Source organism: Pleuronectes platessa, chromosome 13, assembly GCF_947347685.1.
Source record: "Pleuronectes platessa chromosome 13, fPlePla1.1, whole genome shotgun sequence".
Taxonomy (NCBI): domain Eukaryota; kingdom Metazoa; phylum Chordata; class Actinopteri; order Pleuronectiformes; family Pleuronectidae; genus Pleuronectes; species Pleuronectes platessa.
In genome coordinates this window covers 14736538-14748994 of record NC_070638.1, presented here as the reverse complement: position 1 = coordinate 14748994, position 12457 = coordinate 14736538, and the positions used below count along the sequence as shown (strand labels likewise).

Genomic DNA, 12457 nt, shown 5'->3' with positions numbered 1-12457 from the left:
ACGTGGTCATGGTTGGACTAAGCACAAACAGCGCCACACACATTAACACACACACATGCACACCCACACTCAAACAAACACACACAATGACCAGATGGAAATCAATCAGACCTACTCTGTATTCCTTAAGCTAAATATAGTGAGATCCAGATTTTACAGCACATCATTCTTGATTTTGTGGTAATGAATCTGAACTGACTTCATCCTAACAGGCCACTGATCGGTAGAGTGGTGAAATGGGTGCTGAAGGCCAAAGTGTGACATGTACACAAGATCGAAGAAATTAAGCATGGGGAGGATGGCACCTTCAAGTGCTGTGGGAAATATCACTGCCAGGTATAGGTGTGGACATTGCTTTTTATCATAAAACACTGATCAAAGGCCACTATATAAATATGAAACTATTATGATAATGTATGCAATAAAACCATTATAATTACATTGTAAAATACTTTTGTCGAATCTGAAAATGTGCTTCACAGTGATCAAAACCCTGACTTTCTAAAAATATAAACTCACATGCCACCTTAACATTAAGTCATCAGGACACAGGTACTGGTCAATTTTGTGCGGCAGGGCCTGCTTCATTGAAAGCCTAGTACCTGCAGCACTAAATTTGTACCACTAACCAGCTCTTTTGCTCTTGTTAATGACACGTCCTTGATTACTGTTGCTATTATTATTACTATTATTATTATTATTATTATTATTATTATTTCCTATTGATGTGTCCTGTTTGCTTTAGGTGTTGATCTGTTGCCGGCACATGGTTTGCAAGAGTAATTGTGAATGTGCATTGCTGTGGCACTGAATATCACCCTCTGTTAGGGTTAGGGTTAGGGTTAGGGTTAGGGTTAGCTAACTAACTAACTAACTAACTAACTAACTAACTAACTAACTAGAGTGTCTACTGGTGAAAGGATATCAAATTATTGAATTATTGACAGAATTTGAAGATGCAGTTGAAAGTGATTATCTGAAATAAAAGCAGCAAAACATCTGTAGAACTTATATTTGATTTGGAGCATAATAAAGTGAATACATTCGAAGGAAATAAAGCAGTCATAATTGGATAAAACAGATGATCCCAATAAAATATAAAAATTCCAACAAGATTATATCCCACATGGATCTGAAAAATCCAACAATAGTTATGCAAGTTATTAGAAAGCTCACTTATGAATTGTATCATTGTTATTATGCTACAGTATTGTTGCTACTACTAGTCGTAGTAACAGCTGTATTAGTAATAGCACTAATAGTAATATTGGTAGAACTGGTATAAACCAATGATGCACAATGAGAACTTTTAATATCAATTTACATAAAGTTTTAGGACATACATGGCATGAACTCCTCTAGAATTGGGTTTGTTGACTTTCTGAGAAATCCTGAACGCACCACGAGAGTCTCAGCCAATAGCAGGAGGGCGTGACGCTATGTTGTGGTGTAAACGACCAATCAGCGGCCGTTGTGCGGAGTAAATGGAGACTGATCCTCGGGTTCCTGACTACCTGTGACTGTGAGCGGAGCTGCTGGTTTAACGCAACAAAGGATCCGTCTCTCCTCGTCTCAGACACATGTTCCACCGCTGGAATAACGCTGCTGTCACCGGCCGAGGAGAGGACGGGCCTCGGTTCTCCAGAAACCCGAAACCGTGACGGTTGGAGTTTGTTCGGTGAGTGTTTCTCTGTTTGCACCGGATGAAGTGGATCCGGTGGAGCGCTCGGTTGTGTGTAGTTGCAGCGCGGAGGCGAGCGGCGGGTTCCCGTGATTCCCCTTCAGAAAAAAGTGTCTTTACTACGTTTCGTTGTTTTGTGAATGTGATATTCACAACTTGTCTTTGTTTACTCACTTGTAGTGTGTGTGGCCTCTTGTTGTGTTGTTGTTGTTGTGTTAAAGTTCTCACAGCTGACACAAGGAATCCTCAGGAAGACACGATGAACCTGAATGTGCATCTGCATCTGCACATGGTTACTTGTTGTTATACTGATGTCGCCAAATCTGTCACACACACACACACACACACACACACACACACACACACACACACACACAAAGACACACACAGACAGACAGACACACACGCACGCACACACACACACACACACACACACACACACACATACACACATTGTAATTATATCTAACTACCTATCTTTCTATCTAATCTTTCTATCTTTCTATCTATCCGTCCTAACCCTAGGTCACTTATTGACTTAATACATTCCCAAGCCCCTTACCTTAACCAAATCCATCCAAACTAAAAACCTAACCTCAACCTAACCCTTACCCTGAAACCATACCCTCAAACAGCCCTTACAAAAAGTGAGGACCGGTAAATAAAAGTCCTCACATACCAAAACTCTCCTCACTCTGTAAGGTCTTGGTCCTCACAAGTACAGTAAACACATACACACTGAAAGTATGTGTGTGACTATTGGGTGTATTCACCAAATAGTCCAAAATGCTAAAATAATCAGAGGTAAATCATTGCATTTCTTTCCAGAAATTGTTAATTCATTACTTTTTCTTTCAATTAGTGTTTTATCTTTGTTTATATTTATTTATAATAAAGTTAATGGATACACTGTTACATTTCTTTGTCATAGGGGTTTGACTACTTCTTAGGATTCTTTTTTTATCGGAAATGTTTTACTCCCTAATATCAGTGTCTGCGTCAGCCCACAAATATCCATAACACTCTGGTTCTAGATCTTACCCCATGTTTTGAAATGACAGACTGAAACTATTGAACTCTCAAAGATCTAAAAGCAGAAAGACATTTTTGAACCTTGCATTGTTTCAAAGTGATTGTTCTCAAATGAATTACGATGTATATAATTCAAACAGAGAGGCCCCAGCAGGTGTTGTAGCTGTGTAATAAAGTGGATCGTCTTTCCTCACAGCACTCTGTGACTTATCACTTCTCTCTGTGACATTTACCTGGCTAAGATGGGTAAGGTGACAAGGACACGGAAAACAGAGAGCAGATGGTGGGAGTTGGGAGGAGATGAGAGGAAAGAGGAGTAGATGGAGGTGGAGTTGAAAAGAAGGGCAGGGGAGGGAGAGAGCAGAGAAGAGAAGGGGAGAGAAGAGGGACCTGGGAAATGGACAGGGACGAGTGTGACAAGAGGAGAGGTGACATGTGCCCCCTCAGATGTGCCAGGTGCAGCTTCGCTTCATTTGGAATGATAACAATTAACAGGTCAAAATGTGTGTGTGTGGTGGGCCGAGTCTGCTGGTTGATGGATGACCTGTCCTAATAGGGTGGGGTGCGGGGGGGCTTGCTCGGTGGGGAGAGAGATGGAGGGGGAGGATGGGATGGAGCATTGTTGTGTTGACAGGGGGTCATTTATCTGTCTGCTGGATCTGACCAGCCGGGCACCATGGGAGATCGAGCTGCTCACCAGCGTCTCACCCTCCTCACCACCTGTGTCTCCTTCCCTTCTTCTCTTTCATTCTCTCTCCTCACATTCCCCATCTCTTCTTCTTATGTTTCCACACCACTTCCCCTGCAACTTTCCGGCTCCCTCCCCTTGTTTCCAGCACATTACGTACCACTCCTTCATCTTCTCCACTTATCTTTCACTACCACTTTCTGACTCCTGTTCACACCCTCAAAGGTAATTAGTCTCTGAAACACTTTATCTTGTGTCGAAATCCTCCTAATATCATGATCACCAATGATTAATAGAGTTAAATAAAAAGAAAAGCGAAACAAGGCAGATGAACACATCTGTATACACCACAGAAACAGAGATTACAGCCAGAATTTAGCGAGCGATTCACAGAAAAATAGGCTTCTAGCAGTTGCCAGGCAATGCCCTTTAATTTTCTTGGGGGCGTAGCTTCGAGAATAGGGCTGATGGGAGGGGGTGGGATTGATGGGTTGCATATTGTAGCCTGCTCTTGCTAGCTTTTTCAGGATTACCAACCCTAGCTTTAAAGCTAATTTGTGACGCCGGTGTATACGACCAGAGATACGTCCATCTCAAACAATGTAACCATCAGTTCCTGCGTACGTCCATTCATCCTCTACAGGGCAGCGCAGAATCGAGAGTTTCTAGCAGCAACAAATGTGACAATGTTGGAGGAGCTTCATCAAAAAGTTCTGCCATTTTAGAAATTTCTTCTCCTTCTTCTGCCTCTTCTTATTTGACTCCTGGAAATTGTCCCCTTTTATAATTCTGTTCAACTGTTTCCTGCTCTACGTCCAAACTGGAAATTCAACTGCTGAAAGAGCCTTAACTTGAAGTAAAAACTTCAAGTGCTATCTGGGAAAACACTTCAGATAATACTAAAACATTCCTTGCCTGTTTTTACCTACATCTTGTGCGAGCTGCACACTGACATACTGATAATTTAGCCTTTTCCAGTCTTGTCGTATTTACTTTCCACTCAGCCCTCTGCTTCCAAATCTGTTTTACTCCCCTCTCTATTTCCCTCCCTTTTCTCTCCCTTTCTAAAAATCTCCCGCTCTCTTTATCCCTCCAGTGGGACTAATAAGCGGCGTCATGAGTCAGCGTGAGCAGAGAGCCAGATGGGATTCAGCTCGTAGGCCAGATAAGAGTTTTTAACTCAGCTATGTCTTATCACACCCTGTCACTGCTACTTAAACTGAACAGCCACTGCCTGGCATTATGTGTCGGGATTGGTAAAAAACAATCCTTACAATTGAGATCGTGCAAGTTATGTCTGAGGCCTGCTGGTGTAATCCCTGTGCAGAAGGGTGCCAGTGACGTCTGTGTGCTAATTTAAATGCAGTGATGGGTGACAATGGAAACTCTAGACTTGAAGTTGACCCAGTGCATCCACCTATCAGCGTCGTTGTCACAGGAATACACTTTTTAATTGTGTTTCAGGTTCACTTCTCGCCTGTTGTCAGACATACTGCTCATCTGCATTCTCCTAGGTGCAATGTGCGTCACCGCGCTCGTCCTGTGGTGACACATAAGGCGATTCATTTAAAAGACAGACAACATTTTGTAGCCGATAGGAGCTGCTCTCCGTCAGCCATCATTAATTTTAATCACTTTATTTTCTCTGCCCTCCCCCCACTGGGTTTGTTGTGTGCCACAGCGGAGTGTCACAGGAAGCTGGCTCCAAAGATGTAAACCTGTGAAGCCTCACATTTGGCTCAATCAGGGCGCAAAATAGATCAGAGTGCCGCGTTTCTAATGATGAGAGTCACATTTCTGGCAAGCCTGAGCAAAGTGTTGAATTGATGCTTTGAAATGATTAAGATCAGATGTATGTGTGTGTGCAGGGCTGAAACTAACAGATATTTTCATTATTCATCACACATCAGCCACATGCACACTGCTAAAACTGAATAGTTTGGAAACGCTGCCGGCCGAATTAGTTTCAAATTTCCAGGGCTGCATTGTATTCCGACCGGCTGAAACTGAGATGTTTGGAAGCAATGACATGGACACTCACAACCACTTGCTGATTGGGTCTTTCCGGATACAACATAACCCTCGCTGATTCGTCATGCTCCTATCACATGACCCCCTTCTGGAAGAAAACATCCCGGCATTAGCCTCGGCTACCAGCATAGAATGCATCATGAATAATAAATTACAATTACCTTACTGACCCTGTTGTCTTTGCTTACAGGTTTTGTAGAGTTAAATTTGGCATTTTACAATGATATAACTGCTTCCATGCTTCGGAGACAATTTCCATGTCATTGTGATTACGTGATATGCATTTTCAGGCGTGCCAGAATGGAAGGGAATTAAGATGTTTAAGATGTACATCTTAAACGCATGCAAAAACAAGTTTATTTTGGTGTGCAAACTAAAACCTAGTAGTATGAATGCAGCCTCAGTAGTTCACATAGCTCTAACAATCCCACCAGTCCCCTTAAATTAATAAAAAATGCATACAATTTCACATGCTCATATATATCAGTCTCCTAAATACACCTTTTTTTTATCATCTATGAAGATCCAATAATCCATATATTATCTTGTAAACGGGTGAAAAGGTCAAACAACTCTTGATCTACCAATCTTATAAAGTAAAAAAATAAAAAAAATTTTTTTTTTGCCCATGTCCCCTCCTTTCCCCAAGTTTCACCGAAACCTGTTTAGTTATTTCTGCACAATCCTGCTGAGAGACAAACAAATGGACAGGGCTAAAGACATAACCTTCTCGGTGGAGGACAGGGATGTCCTTTTGACATGAGAGATGATATCCATGAGATATTAATTTTATTATCATGCAAGATAACAGCAGGCATCAAATCCTCCCTGGAACATAACATTTCCAGCCATGTGAGCCGTGTAGCTCCAGGGTTGGAAAGTCAGTTGGGCAGGCGGTTGACCAAACTAAAATATCTCAACAACTAAATGGATTTCCATTAAATCTGATACAGACATTCATATCCCTTCAGGGATGAATTGTAATAAATCTAGTGATGCTTTGACTTTTCAGCTAGGTTAACATTTTATGGGTCTCCAGTTTGTTCGCTGAGAGAAATCATCAGACGTTGATCCTCAGTCACCTGACATCCCTTTTTTTTTTTTTTAAAGATTATTTTTTGGCATTTTATGCTTTTATTGATAGATTTAGAGACAGAGTTGAAATGGGGCAGAGAGGGGAGTGACATGCAGAGAACGACCGCGGGCTGGAATCGAACCCGGGTCCGCTGCTGGCCGAGGCCCATGGGGGGGACGCCCTACCAACCGAGCTAAGGGCGCCCCTCCTGACATCCCTTTTAAAGTTATTTTTTTTGTCAGCTTCTCATTTTCCCACTGCCCCCCTGGTTAAATCCTACTTTTACCTCAAGTTGTCCTGTCCACTCACTCCTGGGAAGATGCCTGTGGCAGGTGGAGGCAGACGTGGACCCCGGTCAAGATTGAGAGAGAACATTGTATACCTCTCTCTCTCTCTATCTGTTTTCTCTGATGTCTAGTGCTGGTATGTTGTTGCACATTCACGATCCGTCATCATCGTAACATGCGCTCATTCACGCAGAGCGATTAATGGTAAATAGATGGATGCACTGTATCTATAAAGAGCTTTTCTACAGCACTTATCAACCACTCAAAGTGCTTCACAGTACTAGTCGCTTTCAGCCATTCATGCAAAAAGTTGTACGGCACAGCTTTGTTCTGCACTTTTTCTATCACACACTTTACACACACTGCCGGCCAGGACACTAATAATGTAAGCGGGGATCGCACCAAGGACGTGTTTGTTAGTGGTGGACCCACTCTACCTCATGAGCCAAAGTCGATAAGTTGTTCACTTTACTCTATTGCGTGAATGTTGCTGTCTTCCTGGTTGTAGCAGATCAAATCACACAATATTTCCATTTTAAAGAAAAATCTGATTTGACTAACAAAATTCCAACTCGGGCTTCATACCTACATGTGATGACGTAGGTTTCTTCATGGATAGGTCACATTTTTTTTGCATGTTCAGTTGAAGTGCTATGTCCTGAAGAAATACTGTCAAGGCAGCAATACACTATAGTTAACTAACTGGAGGTGTAACAGTAGCTCATTGCCTATTTTCTTTATAAGTAGTACCAAATATAATATGTGTGACTTAGCCGAGTGTTTATTGTTAAAAAGAAAACACTATTCATCTATCTGTCTGTGTCACTGTAAAAAATGTCTTTCTGTCCTTGGACCATCATGTAAATGTGTGCATCTTCTGATGGAGTGGGAATATATTTGTATTCAGCAGCCTTTTGGGAAGTCAGTGATAGACTGCTGAGCTCACATAAATGCACACAGAGACACACACACATACACCCACACACACACACACCGACGTCACTGTGGGAAACTAGCACTCTGGTGCACTCACTATACTCTAAAGTCAATGACAACAGCTGCAGAGTGAGGGAAACACAGAGTAGAAGATGTGTTGCTCCTGCCCATTACAGGTGCTTAGGGTCTAGGGTACAACCAGTGTGAATGTGTGTGTGTGTTTGTGTGTAGGCAGTATTTTGCGCCTGCTGATGCACTGGTGACTCACAGAGGCTGTTGCAATGACAGGAAAGTCAAGCACTGAGTGAAGTCATACAGAACTCCTCCTGGTGTCTGGCGGTACAGTGAGTGACAGATGAACTCAGAATGTCACGGGTCTCCCAAAACGAAAACCAGCCACTGTGCAACTCCTCCTGCCTCTTCTCTCCTTGTGTCTCAGCTTGCTCATCAGTTTATCAGAGGCATGGTTGGCGCCGTTCGTCAGCTTGTTGTCACCCTGCTTGATATGCGTCAATTAAATTTGGGACCAGATTGCGGCGGAGAGTCGTTAATCAAAGTCGCCCCGGGGGGGCATACGGCCTGACAAACTGACAGCAGAGTTGTAGCCCTGAGGGACACCACAGGGAACAGGAAATCATCAGGGATGTGACAAACAGACCTTGGTTCCAGCTAATGTCCGTTCCCCGTAAACCATTTCATCTTAGCTCGTTTATCCCATTGTGTCCCGTCCTGACACCTATTCTTTGACTTCCTGTCATTCTCATGATCTTGTCTGACATCTTGTCTAATCTGATATGCAGTTTGCTTTATCTTTTTGTTGCCAGATAGTTACCAGATTTGCATGTAGCAGTATTCATATTTACATATAAATGACAGAAGAGTGTGAGGTGCCACGCTTGTGCTCATTTGGCTATTTGTAGTGATTCACTGACCACTCCTGTGAGTGTGTGTGTTTGGGTGTGTGTTTTCACAATATTAAAACATTTCCTCGGTTCTGTGTGTGTGTCAGCGCAGCGTCATCGCGTTGGACAATCATTTCTGAGTCAGCGGCCTCATGCTGCAGTCTGCTGCTGAATTGTCGGCTTTCTGATGACTTTTCCAGCTGGAAAAAAATCAATAGAATCATCCCGGAATGTAAAACAGTGCGTGTGATCGCTTAGACTTAACTGGAAATCTTAATTGTGGGAAAGTGTAGTGCAGTAAAAACTGAACGAGGGTATTCTCTTCTCTGATATGCTCTGAGTACAAGTGTCTGGTTTGATGTCACGTTATTTTCATGTCTTTAAAAGGGAAATGAAAGAAGCTCCTGTGACAGTGACTGTCTTTGAAAACTCGCGTATCATTTCTCAGTGTGTTACAGGAAGCCTATTTACACAAAAAGCCCAAAATAAACCAGACAGCACTCTAAGGCCTGCTTTCCACACATCACACTAATATTGGATGGGATATTAACTCTGGCCTCAGGCGTCAGAGGGATTAAACCCAGTGCTGCACTGCTTGTGGGAAACCTGAGCAAAGATTTTTTTTTTAACTGTAACATGGCCTTATTAATGAGCTATTTATAGCATTTGTAAAAAGCTGACATAATAATATTATAATCAACAACTCATTTAAGAATTATTATATTTTAGTACCATTGTCAATGTCAATTTTATTTATAGAGCACATTTAGAACAACGTTGTTGAGCAAAGTGCTTCACAAAGTAAAAGGTACAACAATAAAAACATTGTTTCAGAAATATTGAAGAAATGGGTTTACTTATTTGAATATTTGCTGAGAGTTGGATGACAGAATCAAAACCACTCTCATGTCTGTTCTGTAAAGATGTAGCTATAGCTTGGGGCTAAATAGCTTTGCTTTAAGACTGGACTGGTAAGCAGCCTGGCTATGCAAAATTGCCCATTTCACCGCCCTAGTGGCTGGCTGCAATATAGGTCACAAACCCCTGCACAGATTGTGGATGGGACATGCGGCAAAATAAAATAGTTTAAGTACTCATCAAAAATTGTTTCTGTCATTTTAGGTTCTGCTTATCACACTGATGTCTGTTTGTGTACATTTTTCTGGTAAGCTTGCTTTTAATTAGTTATTTGATGATACACAAATTGAGTAAATATGTCAGGGTTGACAGCTGAGTCTGACTCAATAGTTCAAGGGCATGTAGCGAAGGGGTCTCGATACCATGGCTCCATCGCCCATCACTGGCCACAGGCCGTCTTCAAAATATGTACAAAATCAATAAATGGCCTCACCCATATCTAGAAATATTTTTGCTTAATTTTTATACAGTGGAAGGAAGAAATGTGTCATCCATGTGTAAATACAATTTACAGTTGTAACAAGATAATTTTTTTGTCTTTATGCTAAATTAAGCCAAGACAATAAAGCTGCTTTCAAACATGCACTCAACTCCAGAGATGTTTGAACAAAAATGGCCGAGTGAGAGCTTCAGGACTATCTGCTGAATTTTTTCAGATGCCCCCCCCCCCCCCCCCAGTATACAGTTTGCAGAAAGTCCGGAGAAGTTAATGTTAGAACACATCAGGAGATACTCCGAAGCATTCACCACGAGCACATGGGTGTGTTGATGACGTTCCTAAGACGTGACAGACATAGTATGTATGATAAGGTGGGACAATATGGCGCACTGCTTCAGTGTATAGGCAATTTATCGAAAACAATAGAATATCAGCTTGTTTGCTTGAATAACACCTAATGAGTTTTCATTTTATGTAAAGGTGATATTGAAATTATGATGCATTGAGAGAAGTGATGCAAAACTTGAAATGTGAATTTCAAAGAGTTGTTATTATCTGCTGATAAGATGGGTTAGCCCGAGTTGAAAAAGCGTGTGTGTCTGTCCCCCTCTCTCAGTTTTTCTCTCTTTGTCTCTGCCTGTATATTTTCTGGCCATAATTACGGAGCTCATGAAAGCGTTTAGAGTCTCATGAATATTTAGATCTTGGAGGGGAAGTGTCAGGGGAGACCCGTGTGTGGCTGGTCTGCCCTAATTATGGAGATAGGCCTACACACGCACGCTTGAACGCAAGGAGGGAGGAAGGCCAGGAAATGATCAAAAGCTTCCAATTTGGGTAAAGTTAATATAGGCTTAAACAAAGGTGCAAAAAAAAAAAAATGGCACACACACGCACACACTCACTCACACACACACATGCATACACACAAAGACACATACCGGCCCAGCAGGGAGATAATAACAGCACAGCTGTTCTCGGCTTGCAGCTGGTTCTTCCTGCTCCCTATTGATTAATAGTGATCTAATGATGGACATGAGCCTGGCAGACTAGTCAATAGAGTTTGTGCGTGTGTGTGTGAAAGGGAGAGTTATCTAGCAGTGTCAGAGCCGGAATTTCATGTAAAGCTAAGTAAGGGCATGGATGAGCAGTGATGTGACTAATTTACTCGCTGATGGATACCACTGAGACAGGAAGTGGAAGTAATGCTCTTTGGCTGGAGAAAGCTGGAGAGGAAGGAAGGGGTCTGCGTGGACAGAACGGCGTAGAATCAAACTCAGTGGGGGATGGAAGCAGGAGTGAGAAAGATGGGAAGTCAGACCGAGGAATAAAAGGTGGATGAGACAGATATGGTGGGTGGCAAGAGGGAGGAAGCGAAGAAGAGGACAGAGCGGATAGAGGGAGCAAAGGATGAATGTGTGAGAGAAAGAAGACTGGTTGGGAAAAAAAGGTGAGAAGGAAGCAAATGAAAGAGAGATAGCGAGGTGAGAAGAAAGGATCGCTGCGTTTCTGAAGGAGGCTCGTATTGTAATCAGTCAATTCAGGATGGGAGGCTGGTGAGGGATGGAGGTGCCTGTCGAGAAGAGAGGAGAGAGTTGTAAGGCAATCTGGGAGAAATATGAGGAGGATCAGAGTGGAGGAGAGGAGTACAGTGAAATGTGTCTCTACACAATGCTCTGTAAAGGTGAGGAGCGAGGGAATTTATACACGTGTTTAGGCCCGGACTAGAAAATGTTACATGATAAGGGATTGATTGCTGCAGTCGGTTGTGCATGTTTTTTTATGAATGCTCACATACTGTAGCTGAACTGGGATCAAGAGTTAAAATGATCCCTGAGGCAATGACTCACATTAGCATTCATTACAGTGAGATCAGAGAAAACTCAACACCTGGTTATCCTCAGACTCCAGATCAGTCACATGCAGTGAGAGAGAGACGGATGACAAATTACAGTGCAAACAGACTGTCAGTGTGGGGAGAGCCAAGGAGGTTACGTTTTCACCCCAGTCCGTTTGTTTGTTTGTGTGTTTGGGTTTTTATTTAGCTAGATTGAGCAAAATCTACTGGATGGATTACCACGGAACTTGGTGAAAGGATGCGGTATGAATCAGGGAAGAGCCCATTACGGGTGGATCATGAAGTGTTTTACACTTTCCTCAATATGGCGTTTTTCTAACCACTCCCTTTCTTTTGGAAGAGAATAATTCATGACTCTTGTTGAAATGAGATTGTGTGCAATATGGTGCAGATCCCCCCCAAAATGTTTTAACTAATAAGGATGGAATGTTTTTATCAAGTGACAACCCACCTTGATGTCACCCATTGGTTAATGAACTGCTATGTGGAAGCCTTGAGTTTGGCATTGGCTTTGGACACCTGCACCTACGTCCACCTACACCCGAGACCTGCACCCATTGCCATTGCCATTGCATACCCGGCTAAATGATAACATTTACTAAATACTGTTTTG

General features: G+C 42.4%; 1 protein-coding gene across 2 annotated transcripts in view; it reads left to right on the top strand.

Moving 5' to 3' along the window:
• The first annotated feature begins 1476 nt into the window (after window positions 1–1476).
• The window catches only part of LOC128454829 (SPRY domain-containing SOCS box protein 4), a 69558-nt gene continuing 58577 nt past the window's right edge, over window positions 1477–12457 (top strand). The window contains exons 1-2 of one of the 2 annotated variants that reach the window (XM_053438389.1): window positions 1477–1678; window positions 9755–9797. The gene's annotated coding sequence lies outside the window, so the exon portion shown is untranslated. The remainder of the gene's footprint in view (window positions 1679–9754; window positions 9798–12457) is intronic. The other variant, XM_053438385.1, reaches the window with a different exon arrangement.